General features: G+C 31.1%; 1 long non-coding RNA gene and 1 pseudogene across 1 annotated transcript in view; both read right to left on the bottom strand.

The window, feature by feature from the left end:
• LOC145313859 (uncharacterized) overlaps positions 1-15,128 on the bottom strand; it is a 195,955-nt gene that overhangs the window by 140,257 nt on the left and 40,570 nt on the right. The window lies entirely within an intron of this gene.
• Positions 12,470-12,537, bottom strand: LOC145315345 (small nucleolar RNA U3; annotated as a pseudogene).

Below are 15,128 nucleotides of genomic sequence, written 5' to 3'. Positions count from 1 at the left end.
AATTGTAATCTACAGTAGAATTAATTTTGTGTATCATCATTGGGGATGACCATCATTTTATCAGCCATTGTCTTGTCCCTTTAGATCCCTGGAAATAATCCCTATTCTACTATTTTGAAGTACATTTTTTACGGGATTTTCGTGTTTTGAGAAAGTATTGTCTATATAACTTTCATTGAAAGCCATAATGGTTAAAATATGACTACTTAGGGTCAAAAGACCCCTGTTCAACCTATTCAACATAATTTAGATTTCACAATGGATTTGTTATTAAGGATGTAGTCAAATGTATGTAAATTTCAATGAATTATTAATTACTTTTAGAAAAACTATCGGCGGCGCCACAAGCATTTAGGAACTCTAAATTCGAAGAATATGGAAAACATACAAGTTGCCTAATAAATTCCATGACATTAATCTATATTTTTTTTAGATAATATCCATTTATCAATAAATCCAATATAAAATTTCCCAGCCCCTTTGTTTAATAATAATAAGTAATTCATTGCTAATAACATACAGATGTATCGGTGTTCATTTAAAACCGCTAAAATGTAAAAGGAATGGGATTTTCAGTGCTTAACGTGTCTTGACGTATTTCCTAGATTTTTCCTCGATAATATTCCATTAGACATGGTAATGGAAACCTCAGGTTTTTGCTAATCAATAGCGGATTTTTTGCATTAACGTATGTCTTTTAAAGTAATAAACACAAAAAGGGTTTAGAGAATTCCCACAGGAGTAAAGAAAGTCAAATAAAGTTAGTAAAGAACAGAAATTGATTTGTTGTAGAATGAGATAGGTATAAGCTTATAAGGTAAGAATACTTAACAATGAAATATAACTTTATTCTATCTTTGTTAAACAAGTTCAGAAATTAACTACTAAAGAATAGTAAAATGGCAACTACTAAAGATATTTCAGACTATATAACCCAAACCCTGCAGAATATTGTAACTATAGAGAGAGTGGATACTTTATAGGACAGAAATAGCATCATAAACAAATAAAACAATACACACAAAAGTATCATAAAATTATACTTCAATCTATTGATGATTTTACAAAGGGTTGCACCAAAAATTCGTCTATAATAAGCTAAATTTAAAGATAGTTTTAGAAGCTGAAATCAAGGGATCTAAAGAGATAAGACAAATGTACAATGTAAATGTACTAAAATAATGTACATCCCCAATGATGATACACAAATTATTCATTCTGTAGATTAAAATTACTGGTTGAAACGTTTGGTAACCTAATTTAATGAACCAACCAATCAAATTCAATAAAAGTCCCCAAAGTTTTTGAGCTAAATCAAGGGATCTAAAGAGATAAGACAAATGTACAATCTACATGTACTAAAATAATGTACATCCCCAATGATGATACACAAATTATTCATTCTATAGATTAAAATTACTGGTTGAAACGTTTGGTAACCTAATTTAATGAACCAACCAATCAAATTCAATAAAGTCTCCAAAGTTTTTGAGCTAACGAATAAGAAAACGTTGTTGTACAACTTTGGGGACTAGTGTAATATACAACCCAATGTCCTCTTTCCTCCAGAAAGAAATCAACATTCAAGATTGGCATAATTACGTAATCAAAAAATTCATATTTGCCTTAATTAAACAAGGATAGGTCATTGATCGATAAATTAATCTACCACAGAATTCTAATGTGTAACATTCTGTACTTGTAGTTGTTTGGTATTGGGGAGGGGAAAGAAAGAGTTTTAGTTTATAAACAATAAACATTTTAAAGATTAATATGACAAGTGTATATTTAAACTGCAAAAAATTATAAGTAATGCTGCAAAAGAAAGACAGGAATTCTAAGCATTATAAAACAAATTCTGCGAAATTTAAAAAAATAACACAAATATCTGCTACAAGTTTAGTTGTTAGTGAAATTTTAAAATGCATGTATGTAGTGTATACATGAATAAACAATGCATGGAAGAAAAATGCTGGATGTATCAATGGGTTCCAGGGATAGGTAAGTAACATAAACTTTAAATTTCATGATAAATTCTAACACATGATTGAATTAAGTGGTGTTCAATATTTTAAGTGTAGGTAAAGTGTTAAATTTTTTATCGGAACACGTCATAACTAAATACATAAATAAGTTTTTTTTTACTGTTTCTTGTTGCAATAGTATAGGTAACTTTCGGTCCATAAAAGGCGCATCTCATTAACTTACTGCAACGTGAGACTTCAGGAAAAGGGCAATACAATCAAAGGGTAGGTTAATAAAAGATGTGTCGTACCAATAGTACTCCTAGTCGGGTGCTGAAACAAGTTGACATAAATTCAATTTTCATTGGCAATTGTAATCATGTTTTAGGTATTTAAAGTAACATGATAATAATCAGAAATAGATCAATAATGTTTTTAGGTTATTTTTCTATTCCATTTTCTGTGAAGTTTGTATACACATAGTTGAAAGGCAAAAACTTCTATCATATTAGGAATATTAATACAGGATACTTTCCCTTACTTAATCGATATATTATTGCTCGGATGTTGCAGCAAATTGTCTTGTATTTTGATAAGGTGATGCCCGCAGCTTGCTAAAATAGCCCCTGTTCGCCACCAATAAATAAGGTCCATATTAGCAACCTCAATTTACGACAAATTTTCCCTTGTCAATATATCCACGTATGTCGTATATCCTATAACATTCCTTTCTTATATTTACTATTTTTATATGCAATACTGTAAACATGCAAATTCTTTTAAAAATTTGAAAAAGAAATTAACCATTAGATAGAAATTACATTTTTAAATTCTAATTTGCGCTTTTCTATATGTGATTTTTAAAGCGATTCTTTTTTAAGCCATTGAAACGTATCAAAGTAGTGTGAGTGTAGAAACCTGACATTCAATACTAGAATAGCTACGCTTCCAAATAAAAGAAGCACTGCAATGTTCTTCGATATGTGGATTTTTTTCCGAGTTTAATATTACCTAGTTGACTGGGGAAATAGGGGATCTTGCTACATGTTTACAGGTCAAAAAAACAATAGAGTGTATAATAATTTCTATTAATACCTATTAATTATATTCCTGTTCAAATTCAGTAGAATCAATGAATCACAATCTATTAGTTATCAACCACTAAACCTAACCTAACTCGAAAAAAAACACCACAAACAAAAGAAGGATGAGAGCAATAGGTTCAATAGTACATTGAAGGAAACTTATTTGCAGGTCAAATAAACAATTAAGCATGCAATAAAATGCACATAATCAAAGATTTGCAATGCTCATTGCATATTCTATTAGATCACAACAAATGGAGATATCAATTGTTAAAGTAATTTGAAGTTCAAAAATAAAGGCGGTTATAGAATTCCTTCTGTAAACACAAACATCCTGTTACATTCATATAAGGATTATTTAGCTATATAAAAAAATCCAACTTTGAAACAATGATGATTAAAAGAATATACACTCCACATCTATAAAATCCAATAGGAATGGTAATTTATGATCTTTAGCCCTAATCACCAGGAAATAAAATTAAGTGCTCAATTCTTTATAAAATTTACTCGCTTGGTACTTAGGAAGGAAGTCCACGCTCTTTATATTTTTTTGTGGGAGGAGGGGAATGTCTGGATAGGGGGGCCGGGAATTTTCACTCGGGGACGTCCTTGGTCCTCCAGATGGAAAAAGTCGACAGTAATAATTCTTCTTGAAAACTTACGTCTTTGATTTATAACACCGAAGAAATATAAAATAAAGGTTTTTTAATTCCATAAGCTTTAAGAATCACATGAAAGTAGGCAAAGGCATACCAAATTCTTTAAATGGTTAAAATTTGTAATTCTGTTTATCATCATTGTGCGTATACATAATTTTAGTCTTATCCCTTGAGATCCCTGACCAACAATATGGACAATTAGAGAACATGTAAGCGAAATTAAAATGTATTTCTAAAAAGTTTACTTTAGTCTAGCATCTATTTTGTTTTATAGTTTTAACTCTGTACCCGATTCATTGTCTTCAACTATTTTTAAATATATTTACTGTTGAATTTCCACCCCCTAATTAATCTATGTTACCCAATCGCCACGCCCTGGTGTCTATTTATAACAAGGATGACAACAAACAAACGTATGCAAGAGCATAAAAAAAGCGAACTTCATGAATTTCAAAACAATATATTACATAAGACTAACAAAGTCTATCCATTATTTGCAGCCAAAATAATGACCCTTGGACGGTTGGGCAGATAAATTATTTATGAAATTTTTAAAGATTTCCTCAAATAGCAGCTAACTTCTCTCTAATAGCATTGGATTTTTTATTACTTGGATCTTACACAGGATTATAATGTACTAATATAATGTATAATAAGGTAAAACTTGCAGCTGGCTAAAATAACGACTCCCACCCCCCTAATCCAACCCCTTTACCTCATCCCCTCCCTCCCTACTGGATGAATGAACTTATTAATAAATTATGTCCATGTAAGCGAATTAAATTAACGACAACTTTTCCCCTGTCATAATATCCACATATATAATTGTTATAATGGACTAAAAACAGAAAGTCAAAGTGAATTAAAGAGTAGCTTCGCTACTAATAATAAAAAATGTGGTGCATGATTGTACTAATAGTTGAGAAATAGCCTGGTAGCCTTATCTAAATACAATCTTATGACTGGGATGATTTAAGGTTTAATTATCCTATATGGTTACAATTTATACTTTGTGTGTGTGTGTGTGTGTGTTAGAGTACCTTTTTCTTAGAAATAAATATAGAAGATTCTTATCAAACTTTGTCTTTCAAGATATTTAAAAGTTAAAAATAGTATATATAGCTACCCCTACATAAAACCGCTGGACAGACGGTCATAAACTGTTTATAAGGTAGCTACGTTCCCATTAATATTTTTATTGTAAAAAAGTTTTATTAAAAGCGAAGCTTTTCTATAATTAGGGTGTGTCCGTCCGTCCGTTCGTTCGAGACAGATAGCTTTTTTCATTTATTTAGTCATGTTAAAATTGTCCTATCGATTTCAAACTTTGCATGGTGATCCCTGTAGTAGTTAGGTACAATTTAGAAAGCGTAGCAACTCTATAATCATTACCAGATTACCAGTACGTCCATTTTAAACATGATGATTTTTTACTTTTTTAACAAATTTTTATGTGATCTAATTATCCGATTGTTCAGATTTTTAGTATACTGATTCCTGGGACAACAAAGTATACTGTTATAAGCGAAGCAACTCTATAACCAAGTCCTAAAAATGTAAGTATGTCCATAAACATTATCCTGTATCAAGCAGTTTTTCAACAAATTTTTCTTACAATTTTGCTTTGACTCTTGTTCATTTATAATTTGATTATTCAGTTCTGACACTATACAAGTGTTAATGTCCGTTTGTCATACCGTTTCTGTGCTTCGCTTTTATGGGTGTTGTCATCCTTGTTTCTTAAAAGATTTGGTTACATAAAAAATATACCTATTTGAAGTTCTACCTTTATTCTTTGAAAAAAAGGGTTTGTTTATTAGTTTGTCTGTTTAAATTAGTAAGAATAAGTAAGGTATTATGAATGAGATATAGACATGAAATAAAATATATGATCTTATGAATATTTATAAACTAAATATCTGATTAATAGTCTGAGAATGGATATAAAATATATGTGGATTTTATGACAGGAGAAAAAAAGTCGTCAATTTAGCTTGCTAACATGGAACTCGTTAGTTTATTGGTCTGTTCGTTCATCCATTAGGAGGGGAGGGGATGGGATAAACGGGGTGGAAGAGGGATTCGTTATTTCAGCCCGCTGCTAGTTTCCCTTTTTTAGAGAACATGAAAATTAGATATAAGATCCAAGTGTAATATATCCCTTAATCTGAGTAATTTGTAGAATAACTTATGATTAAGTATTATTTGTTTTCTTTCTTTTAAATTAAATTAATAATATTATGATTGCTTTGTCTTGGCTAGTAAGGCTTTATAAATTCATTTATCTAATAATACTAGCGGCTGTTAGGGGCGAAAAAAACTAAAAAAGAGCACATTAAATTCAAAACTGTATTATGTTTGTTGGGTAAAAATGTATATTCTGAAATTACGTAAAAGAACTAAATATTGCTCACGCTTTGACTTCAGTAAAACATGTAATTTCAATTTTCAAAATCCAATTAACTAACATAGTGGTATCTGTTTAATAAGTCAGTTTTCGACCTGAATTATGCAATTCTACTTTGATATCTATGAAGTCTCGGCAATCTAATAAATTACGTATTTCGCCCAAAGAGAGACAAACGGACATTCTTCCTTTTCTAGAGTAGCTTCAATGGTATAAATGTAGAACTGTAAAAGGAAAAACAGTGCATATAAGAAATAAATAGATGTACATAAAGTGGTCAAAGTTACCTATACATACCAAATAATGTTTTCCTTATGTTCAAACATAGGTACAAAATGCATACAGGGGTAAATTTATTCATAGAAGCGAAGCAAGAAATTAAAGTACATAGAACCTATTTTTATAATTATAATACAAAGTATAAAGATGTCTGTCTGTCCGCCTGAAGCTAAAGATCTAACTGCTGAACCGATTGGGCTCTTATCTTCAGGGAATATACCTACTGGTCCTGTTGTTTTTCTAAAGCTAGGGAAATGTCGCCAGTAGCTGAATGAGAAAGGATGTTTAGCTAGGGTAACCGATTTAGGTCTAAAACAATAAACCAAAAAAAATTATCATTAAAGAAGTCTTATTAAATGTATGTCTTTTGTACCCTTAGATCTCGCTAACTGAGTTCTTCATTTCAAGAAAGCTTCTCAATTTTTAGGCAGTTTAAATTTAAATATTCTTTCAAATGAATTATTTCAAAAATTAAAGTTTAAGGTGGCATGGAATTTTATCTAGTATGAAGAAAAATTGTTTTAGAGTAGATTCCCAATTTCAAATACAATACCAATATATTAGCATCTACACACACACACACACATTTAGTTTGGTATGCATGAAACACAAGGAGGCTTCTTGCATATCAGGATAAATGAACCAAGGTTTTGACCCGAAAAAAACTTACTTTTAAAGCACAGATGATTTTGTTTATTCAAATTGTCATTAAAATAATAACATAGAAGATAAATGTTTTGTCAAGTAGTAATGATTGATCAAATCATGGAAACAATGTCAACTTAAATATCAGGCAAATTCACAAAGGACCTTTAATAACAGTATTTTCCTAAAAGTAAGTATTAAAAGTTAGAAAAAATTGTCAAATACTTAAATTCTAGAAATCAAAACGCTTTTCAAGTTCTGCTGATGCTGTGAGTATTGGTGCAAAAAATATGACGTAACAAAAAAATTAGCCAATGAGAGTCCACTATAAATTTTACCATTGGTCAATAACGGCCTCTCATTAGCTAATTTTTTTTGTTACGTCATATTTTTTGCACCAATACTCACAGCATCGTTCTACTAATTACTTTTACATAAGGATTAACTTATAAGGTAACTTTCTTATCCTTTTTCCCTAAAAATATTTAAAAACTGAAAGACAAGGCTCTTTTGCATTCTTTCTACTATCCTCTACCCATAAGTTGCATGCGAATTGAATTCTTTCATATCACAGACAGGGCTATGTATTCCTTCTTCAATTACTGAAAGAAATATTGGAGGCAAAACAAGGTACGATTTAGCAAACTATAATCAGAAAGTCTGCACGCCCATTTAAAACATGCTGATTTTTTTCTTTTTGACAACAAAATTTTGTACCTATGATTTATTCATCCTATTTATCTGTTTTAATTTTGCAACCAATTTATGTAAATTCAATTATGTTTAGACTGACTAATTGGTTTTTAATAATTTCTGATACATGAGATATTGTTTGTCCATCCTTCTGATTTCAAAGCTTCACTTTTATGGATGTTGTCATCCTTGTTATTATTAATACTCTTCCCTGTCAATTCTGGATTAGGGTTAGGACAAATTAACTATTTGACCTTTTCTGCAATAAGTATATTTACCAGGCAACGCTTTTGAATAGACTTAAATGATCCTCATAAAAGCAGTACTAAATCTGTCTTTCTCTTTAAAAAGTTTGGGATGGGGTGGAGTCGACTTACGTTCATATTCAATCATAGTATAAAAAAATTAAGGATAATCAATTTTTTCTAGGGACTATTTCTTAAAATTGTTTAAACCATCCCAGTACCTGTGAGAAGCTACACTATAAAGGAGATCCATATTATTCAGACAGAAACAGATCCTGTTTTTTAAGTATAAAATCTTGTTTAATATAAAAATTATTGATTTCCGCTGGTATTTATAACCAATGTTCTTGTTTATCCATTTGCATTGATGAAGATTAAATACAACAAAATAGAATTTATATGCTGCATCTACATGCTATACATTATCCAGGCTTAGGATACCCTAAACCAAAGAAATGGGATGTATGTGTCAAGTTTTAAAAATGTCTCAACAACAAATAAAACATTCCTTCTGAATGATTGGTAGAAAATTTTGGACACTATGGGGTTGTATTTAAAGTTATTAATTACAAGCGGATTCGCCCCTAGAGGTATTAGAAAGTCTCCCTCCTAAATACAATCGTTCGAGAAAAAAATTAGGGGGGGGGGGATTTTTCATAAAGGCTTCGCCCCAGGGTGCGGTGGGGTTTCCCTCACCCTACTTATTAGTTTACAAAAAAAAAAAAAATTTGGAGGGGGTATTTTTTCTTTTTTGGGGGGTGGGAGTGACTCACCACACAAGAAAATGACTTAAAACCGCCACAGGATCAGTAGGTATATTCCCTGAAGAGTAGAATCCAATCGGTTTAGCGGTGACTGAGATCTCAAACATCAAACAGATATCGTTCATATTTGTATGATAAATAAGATGGTTCCTTAAAAGACAGAAACCACTACAAAAACAAGCAGACGTAACGTATTTTAATACGTTGTTACATAAATAAACAAACTGTGAGTGAAATGAAAACATTGGAAAATTTATATAAATCATAAAATATAATGGAAATGGTCTTAAACAGAAACAGAATGAGCATAAAATTATTCATAATATGAAATTAAATTGAGAAAGATAACTAATTAATCACGCCAAAAAAAAACAATCTTTTACTGTAAATAGTGTTTAAAACTAAATTTAAATTCAGAATTAAGTCACCTAGCGGAAAAAATTAGAACTATATAATATAGAAATTCAATATGTGTATCCTTATACTAAAGTAACAGGATGTTTGTTTGTGTGTCTGTGTGTACCGAAGGATCTCGCTAATTGCTGAACCGATCGGGTTCTCCTTAACAGGGTAGATTCTCATTGTTTATAACTATTTTGGGGGAGGGTACCACCACCCTCCCAAGAGAAATGACAAAAAAAAATATAAAAATTTATTAAATACGGGAGACTTCAACGTAAAATAAAGAGGTATCGTACTAAAGAATTATCGTAGAGACTTTAACAAACAAAAACATTTAAAGTGCCACTAGAGGCCTCTAGGGGCGTAGCCGCTAGTATACATATATAATAACTAATGCATCTATTATAACATTTGTGGTAGCATCTCTAGCCTATACCAGTTGCCGATTCTTCTAGGAACATGTTTTACAAAATTAAAACAGTTTACAACTTTCTCTAATGTTACATATAAAGCTTCTCATAGGAGAAAAACCAAATTCTTCTGCCCAGTGTGCTTAAATTGTACTAAAACAGACACTCTTTTAAAATAATTCAGTATTTTTAAAATCTAGTAGAATTCCAATTTCTCTCCTTTGATATGTTGGATTTAACTTATTTCAAGAGATGTTTTAGAAAAAAAAGATGCATTAGATTTATTATATAATAAAATAAAATGATGTTATTCTACCAAAAGAAATATCATAAATTATAAAGTATATTTTGTATGAAAAATATGATCTCGTGAATGGCTATACAATGCTTTGAAACTAATGTATAATGTATAAAAAATTAAAACAATTATTTACTAAAGTATCTAGATGCGTATGTGCCTTAAATCCTTATATAAAAGTAACGAATGTCTATTTGTCCGACTGTCAAAAAGATTTCTCTAACCTCAAAAGATTTTTCTCTTCACAAAAGCTTTAATTATTTTGGGGGATGGCGCCTCCAACCTTCCAAGAGAAATCTTCCCTTTTATAGCGTTTTAAAATTGGTTTTCTAACGAAAATTATTTGATGCGTAGCAAAACGAGAAGAACAATTCTAACCTAACCTAGAAAAAAATTCATTTCCAATAATGACAGGGTTTTCGTTCCACTTAAAGGGTAAACTTACCTAAACTAACATAAAAGAAATTAATGAAGAACAAGGATGACAACGTTCATAAAAGCGAAGCTCTGAAACGGTATGACAGTCGAATATTAACTCTTATAAAGTGTAAAAACTGAGTATGCAAAATATAAATATACAAGTTTTGACAAATTATACTTTAATTTGATGCAAAACTTCTTAAATACAGAATACTATTTAAGGACATACTCACATTTTTAGAACTTGATTATAGAGATGCTTCGCTTATAATATTGTACCTTATTGTAATAGGAACCAGTACTCCAAAAATCAGATCAATCGGATGTTTATATCACATAAAAAAATCAACTTGTTTAAAATGGACGTACGGATATCTGGTAACAATTATAGAGTTGCTACGCTTTCTAAATCTTACCTAACTACTATTATTTTACTTTAATATATCAACCAATAAATATAGCTTGCAAACTATCTGTCACACAGCTAGAAAAAAAATTAATTTACAAATGCGGATAAATCAGTTACTGCCTATAGTCACAAGTCAGCTACAAGGTTACTACTCAGGGATCTAAAGGAATAGGACAATGAACAATAAATTACCACCTAACTGATGATATACAAACTCACCGTAGATTAAACGATTGTTTGAAACGTCTAAACCAATCAAATTTTATAAAAGTACCCAAAGTTTATAAGAAAACGTTATTATTAAACTTTGGGTACTAGTGTTATTAAAGGTCCGATCATTTAGAAAGAAGCTCCGTAGAGACTGCAAGTTGGAAAGTTTTAAAACCAGTCAGATTTTTAGGAAAGATTAAATAGCTGAGGCGCCACTAAATTTATCAATGTAATCAAAGTAATGATGTATCCTTTATCGGTTATGGCTATACAATTATCCTTATAATACTATATCCATTAATTCCTGAGAAGAACACCACTCTCTCAACCTTTAAGATGATAGCTTTAGTTAGGTAAATGGATCTACAAAATAATGGATAAATGTTTTCCCAGACATTATAAATTTCCCGTAATATAAATAGACAGTAAAAAGTTAAAACGCAGGGAAATAGACATAATTAATTTATATAAAAGTAATTAACATAATTGAAAGTTATATAATTTTTATATATTATTTCTACATATAGTTCTGGGGAGGGGGGGGGGGGGAGACGATTGTTCATTGAGACAAAGAAAAATACGTGTTTCAACGATCTTTGAATAAAAACTATTCAAATGAACCTACAAACATTCTAAACTTATAAAGTATCTGCGAGAAGCCAAACAAGGCACTAAGCTCGTACCAAATTATTTACTTCGGGTAGCCTAAAAATAAAAATGCTTCATCCATAGATTTATCGAAAATACTTAATATTGCAGGGTCTCGCTTCTTTCACCCGCTTTGGCGAAAATAGTCTCAATATCTCATCTAGATAGGTTGGTTCATTAGAAAATATGCAATCAATAATCAAACTCAAAATATTTATAGAAAATTTGGGGATAGTCCCTTTCGAGGCAATGTCCCTTAAGGGGCGATTCGTCGTATTTTTAAAATTTCTTTTGATAGGTTATTTCAGGTTAGGTTAGGTTATATTGGGTTAGGTGATTGTCCCACAGGGTTAGGCAATTGGCCCCGCAGGGGCTAGAAATGGGAGGAAAGCTACTGTGAAAAAAACCAAAGAATCGCCCTTTAAGGATCGTTGCCACGAAAGGGACTATACCCGAAAATTTGTAAGAAAAGCGATTTTATGCACAAAAACTAGGATGTGTGTCTTTTGTACTAAAAGAACAACTAAACCTCCCCTACCCACCCCCTCTCTACCTCACTATTACATTTGCCATTTTGTGGCAATAATAGAAAACAGGGCTCGGCAGCCGTGCTTCAGCCACCTGTAAGCCTCAGGGAATTCAACCTTTTACAATTTTGAAAATCAGCTAGAAGTCTAAACTCGTCCAAAATACGACAATCCCTCTTTTTAAAAAAAAACTTTGCATATAGAAGGGTTTAAATTTGAGGCTTTGTCGCGGCTGAAGATCCCTGGTTAAAAAATAATAGCTATTAAGGTAAAATGGATGATACTTTAAGGTTCCCAATTCAATGTTTGAGAAAGTGAGGGACACAGACAATTGTACAAATACTACTTATCTAAAAATACTAAATACCCCCCAAGCTACTGAAATTATTTAAATTTTGAAAATATCTTTAAGTTTCAAAAAGAAACAAAGGATGTATACTGCAGAAATAATTCTGTAAAGTATAATCTTGAAATTTTGAAAATATATAATAATAAAAGTTAGAGGTCTTTTAGATCCTAATGAACCCAGCGACTATTTTCTCCTGAGTACAATATGATTGATTCACCCTACTCAACAATCCATTATTCAGTAATTTCAATTCTTATTAAGAAGCTTTCAAATACTGATAGATAGATTTTAGATAGATACATCATATGATAGATATGTAGTATTAGATATCAATTTGCATTTTCTCAAACATCTAATTATAAATTATTGATTCAAGGGGGGGGGGAAGTTTGTAAACTTATAGGAAATGAAATTCAGTATCAAAGTTTGGGAGGGACGTGTGGGCTTGTTTTTAAAGTTATCAACCTAATTCTTTTTGTAAAATCTCTTATATGACTGGATGTACACGGAAAACTTTGAAAATTGAATTTTGGTACTTTCCTTCAAGGGGCCAGTGGAGCAAAAGACCCCCCAAAACACTAAAAATATGAGTTCTGAGCTTATTTTTAGAGATATCAACCTAATTTTTTAAATGTAAACTTTTTAAAAATAACTGAACTTAGTAACCATTACACATTTCATTTTGGGACTTTCCTTCTAGGGGCTTGTGGAGCAAGATACCCCCCAAAACTAAGAAAAGGAGTTCTGAGCTTATTTTTGAAGATATCAACCTGATTTTTTTCTAAGAAAACTTTTTTAAAATAACTGAACTAAGTAACTACTACACATTTCATTTTGGGACTTTCCTTGTTGGGGCTTGTGGAGCAAGAGACCCCCCAAAACTAAGAAAAGGAGTTCTGAGCTTATTTTTAGAGATATCAACCTGATTTTTTTCAAAGAAAACTTTTTTAAAATAACTGAACTTAGTAACCATTACACATTTCATTTTGGGACTTTCCTTCTAGGGGCTTGTGGAGCAAGAGACCCCCAAAAACTAAGAAAAGGAGTTCTGAGCTTATTTTTGAAGATATCAACCTGATTTTTTTTTGCAAAGAAAACTTTTTAAAAATAACTGAACTAAGTAACTATTACACATTTCATTTTGGGACTTTCCTTCTAGGGGCTTGTGAAGCAAGAGACCCCCCAAAACTAAGAACAGGAGTTCTGAGCTTATTTTTGAAGATATCAACCTGATTTTTTTAAAGAAAAACTTTTTTAAAATAACTGAACTACCTAAGTAACCATTACACATTTCATTTTGGGACTTTTCTTCTAGGGGCTTGTGGAGCAAGAGACCCCCCAAAACTAAGAACAGGAGTTCTGAGCTTATTTTTAAAGATATCAACCTAATTTTTTTATAGAAAACTTTTATAAAATAACTGATCTAAGTGACCATAACACATTTCATTTTAGAACTTTCTTTTTAGGGGATTGTGGAGCAAGATACCCCCCAAAACACTGAAAATATGAGTTCTGAGCTTTTTTTTTATAGATATCAACCTTATTTTTTCAAAGAAAACTTTTTTAATGCAATTGAACTAAGTACCTAACTGTTACACATTTCATTTTGGGACGCTCCTTCCAGAGGCTTGTGGAGCAAAAGACTCCCCAAAACTAAAAATATTAGTTCTGAGTTTTTTTAAAGATATCAACCTGATTTTTTATAAGAAAACTTTTTAAAATAACTGAACTAAGTAACCATTACACACTCTTGATTACCACTACATTATTGATATCTTTAAAAATAAGCTCAGAACTCATATTTTCAGTGTTTTGGAGGTCTTTTGCCCAACCAGCTCCCAGTAGGAAAGACCCAAAATGAAATGTGTAATGGTTACTTAGTCAACCTGATTTTTTAAAGAAAACTTTTTTAGACAGAACCGTACTAAGTAACCATTACACATTTCATTTTGGGACTTTCCTCCTTGCAGCTTGTGGAGCAAAAGATCCCCCTAAACACTAAAAATATGAGTTCTGAGCTTATTTTTAAAGATATCAACCTGATTTTTAGCAAATCTGTTGTGGCTACGTAGTTCAGTTAAAAGAAAAAAGTTTTCCTTAATAAATCAGCTTACCTAATATCTTTAGAAATAAGCTCAGAACTAATATTTATGGTTTTCAGGGGTCTTTTGCTTTACTAGCCCCTAGAAAGAAAGTCCCAAAATTAAATCTGTAAAGGTTACTTAGTTCTGTTATTTTAAAAAAGTTCCTTTAAAAAATTAGGTTGATATCTTTAGAAATAAGCTTAAAACTCCTATTTTTAGTTTTGGGGGGTCTTTTGCTCCACAAGCCCTTAGAAGGAAAGTCCCAAAATGAAATGTGTTCTGGTCACTTAGATCAGTTATTTTTAAAAAGTTTTCTTTTAAAAAATTCAGGATATCTTTAAAAATAAGCTCAGAACTCCTATTTTTAGTTTTGGGGGGTCTTTTGCTCCACAAGCCGTTAGAAGGAAAGTCCAAAAACGAAATGTGTTATGGTCACTTAGATCAGTTATTTTTAAAAAGTTTTCTTTAAAAAAACCAGGTTGATATCTTCAAAAATAAGCTCAGAACTTCTATTTTTAGTTTTGGGGGGTCATTTGCTCCACAAGGCCCTTAGAAGGAAAGTCCAAAAATAAAAAGTGTAATGATTACTTAGGTAGTTCAGTTATTTTAAAAAAGTTTTCTTTAAAA

Source organism: Acartia tonsa, chromosome 3, assembly GCF_053477335.1.
Source record: "Acartia tonsa isolate MP-2025a chromosome 3, ASM5347733v1, whole genome shotgun sequence".
NCBI lineage: Eukaryota > Metazoa > Arthropoda > Copepoda > Calanoida > Acartiidae > Acartia > Acartia tonsa.
Note: the sequence above shows the minus strand (reverse complement) of the source record. Positions and strands in the feature narration are given on the sequence as shown.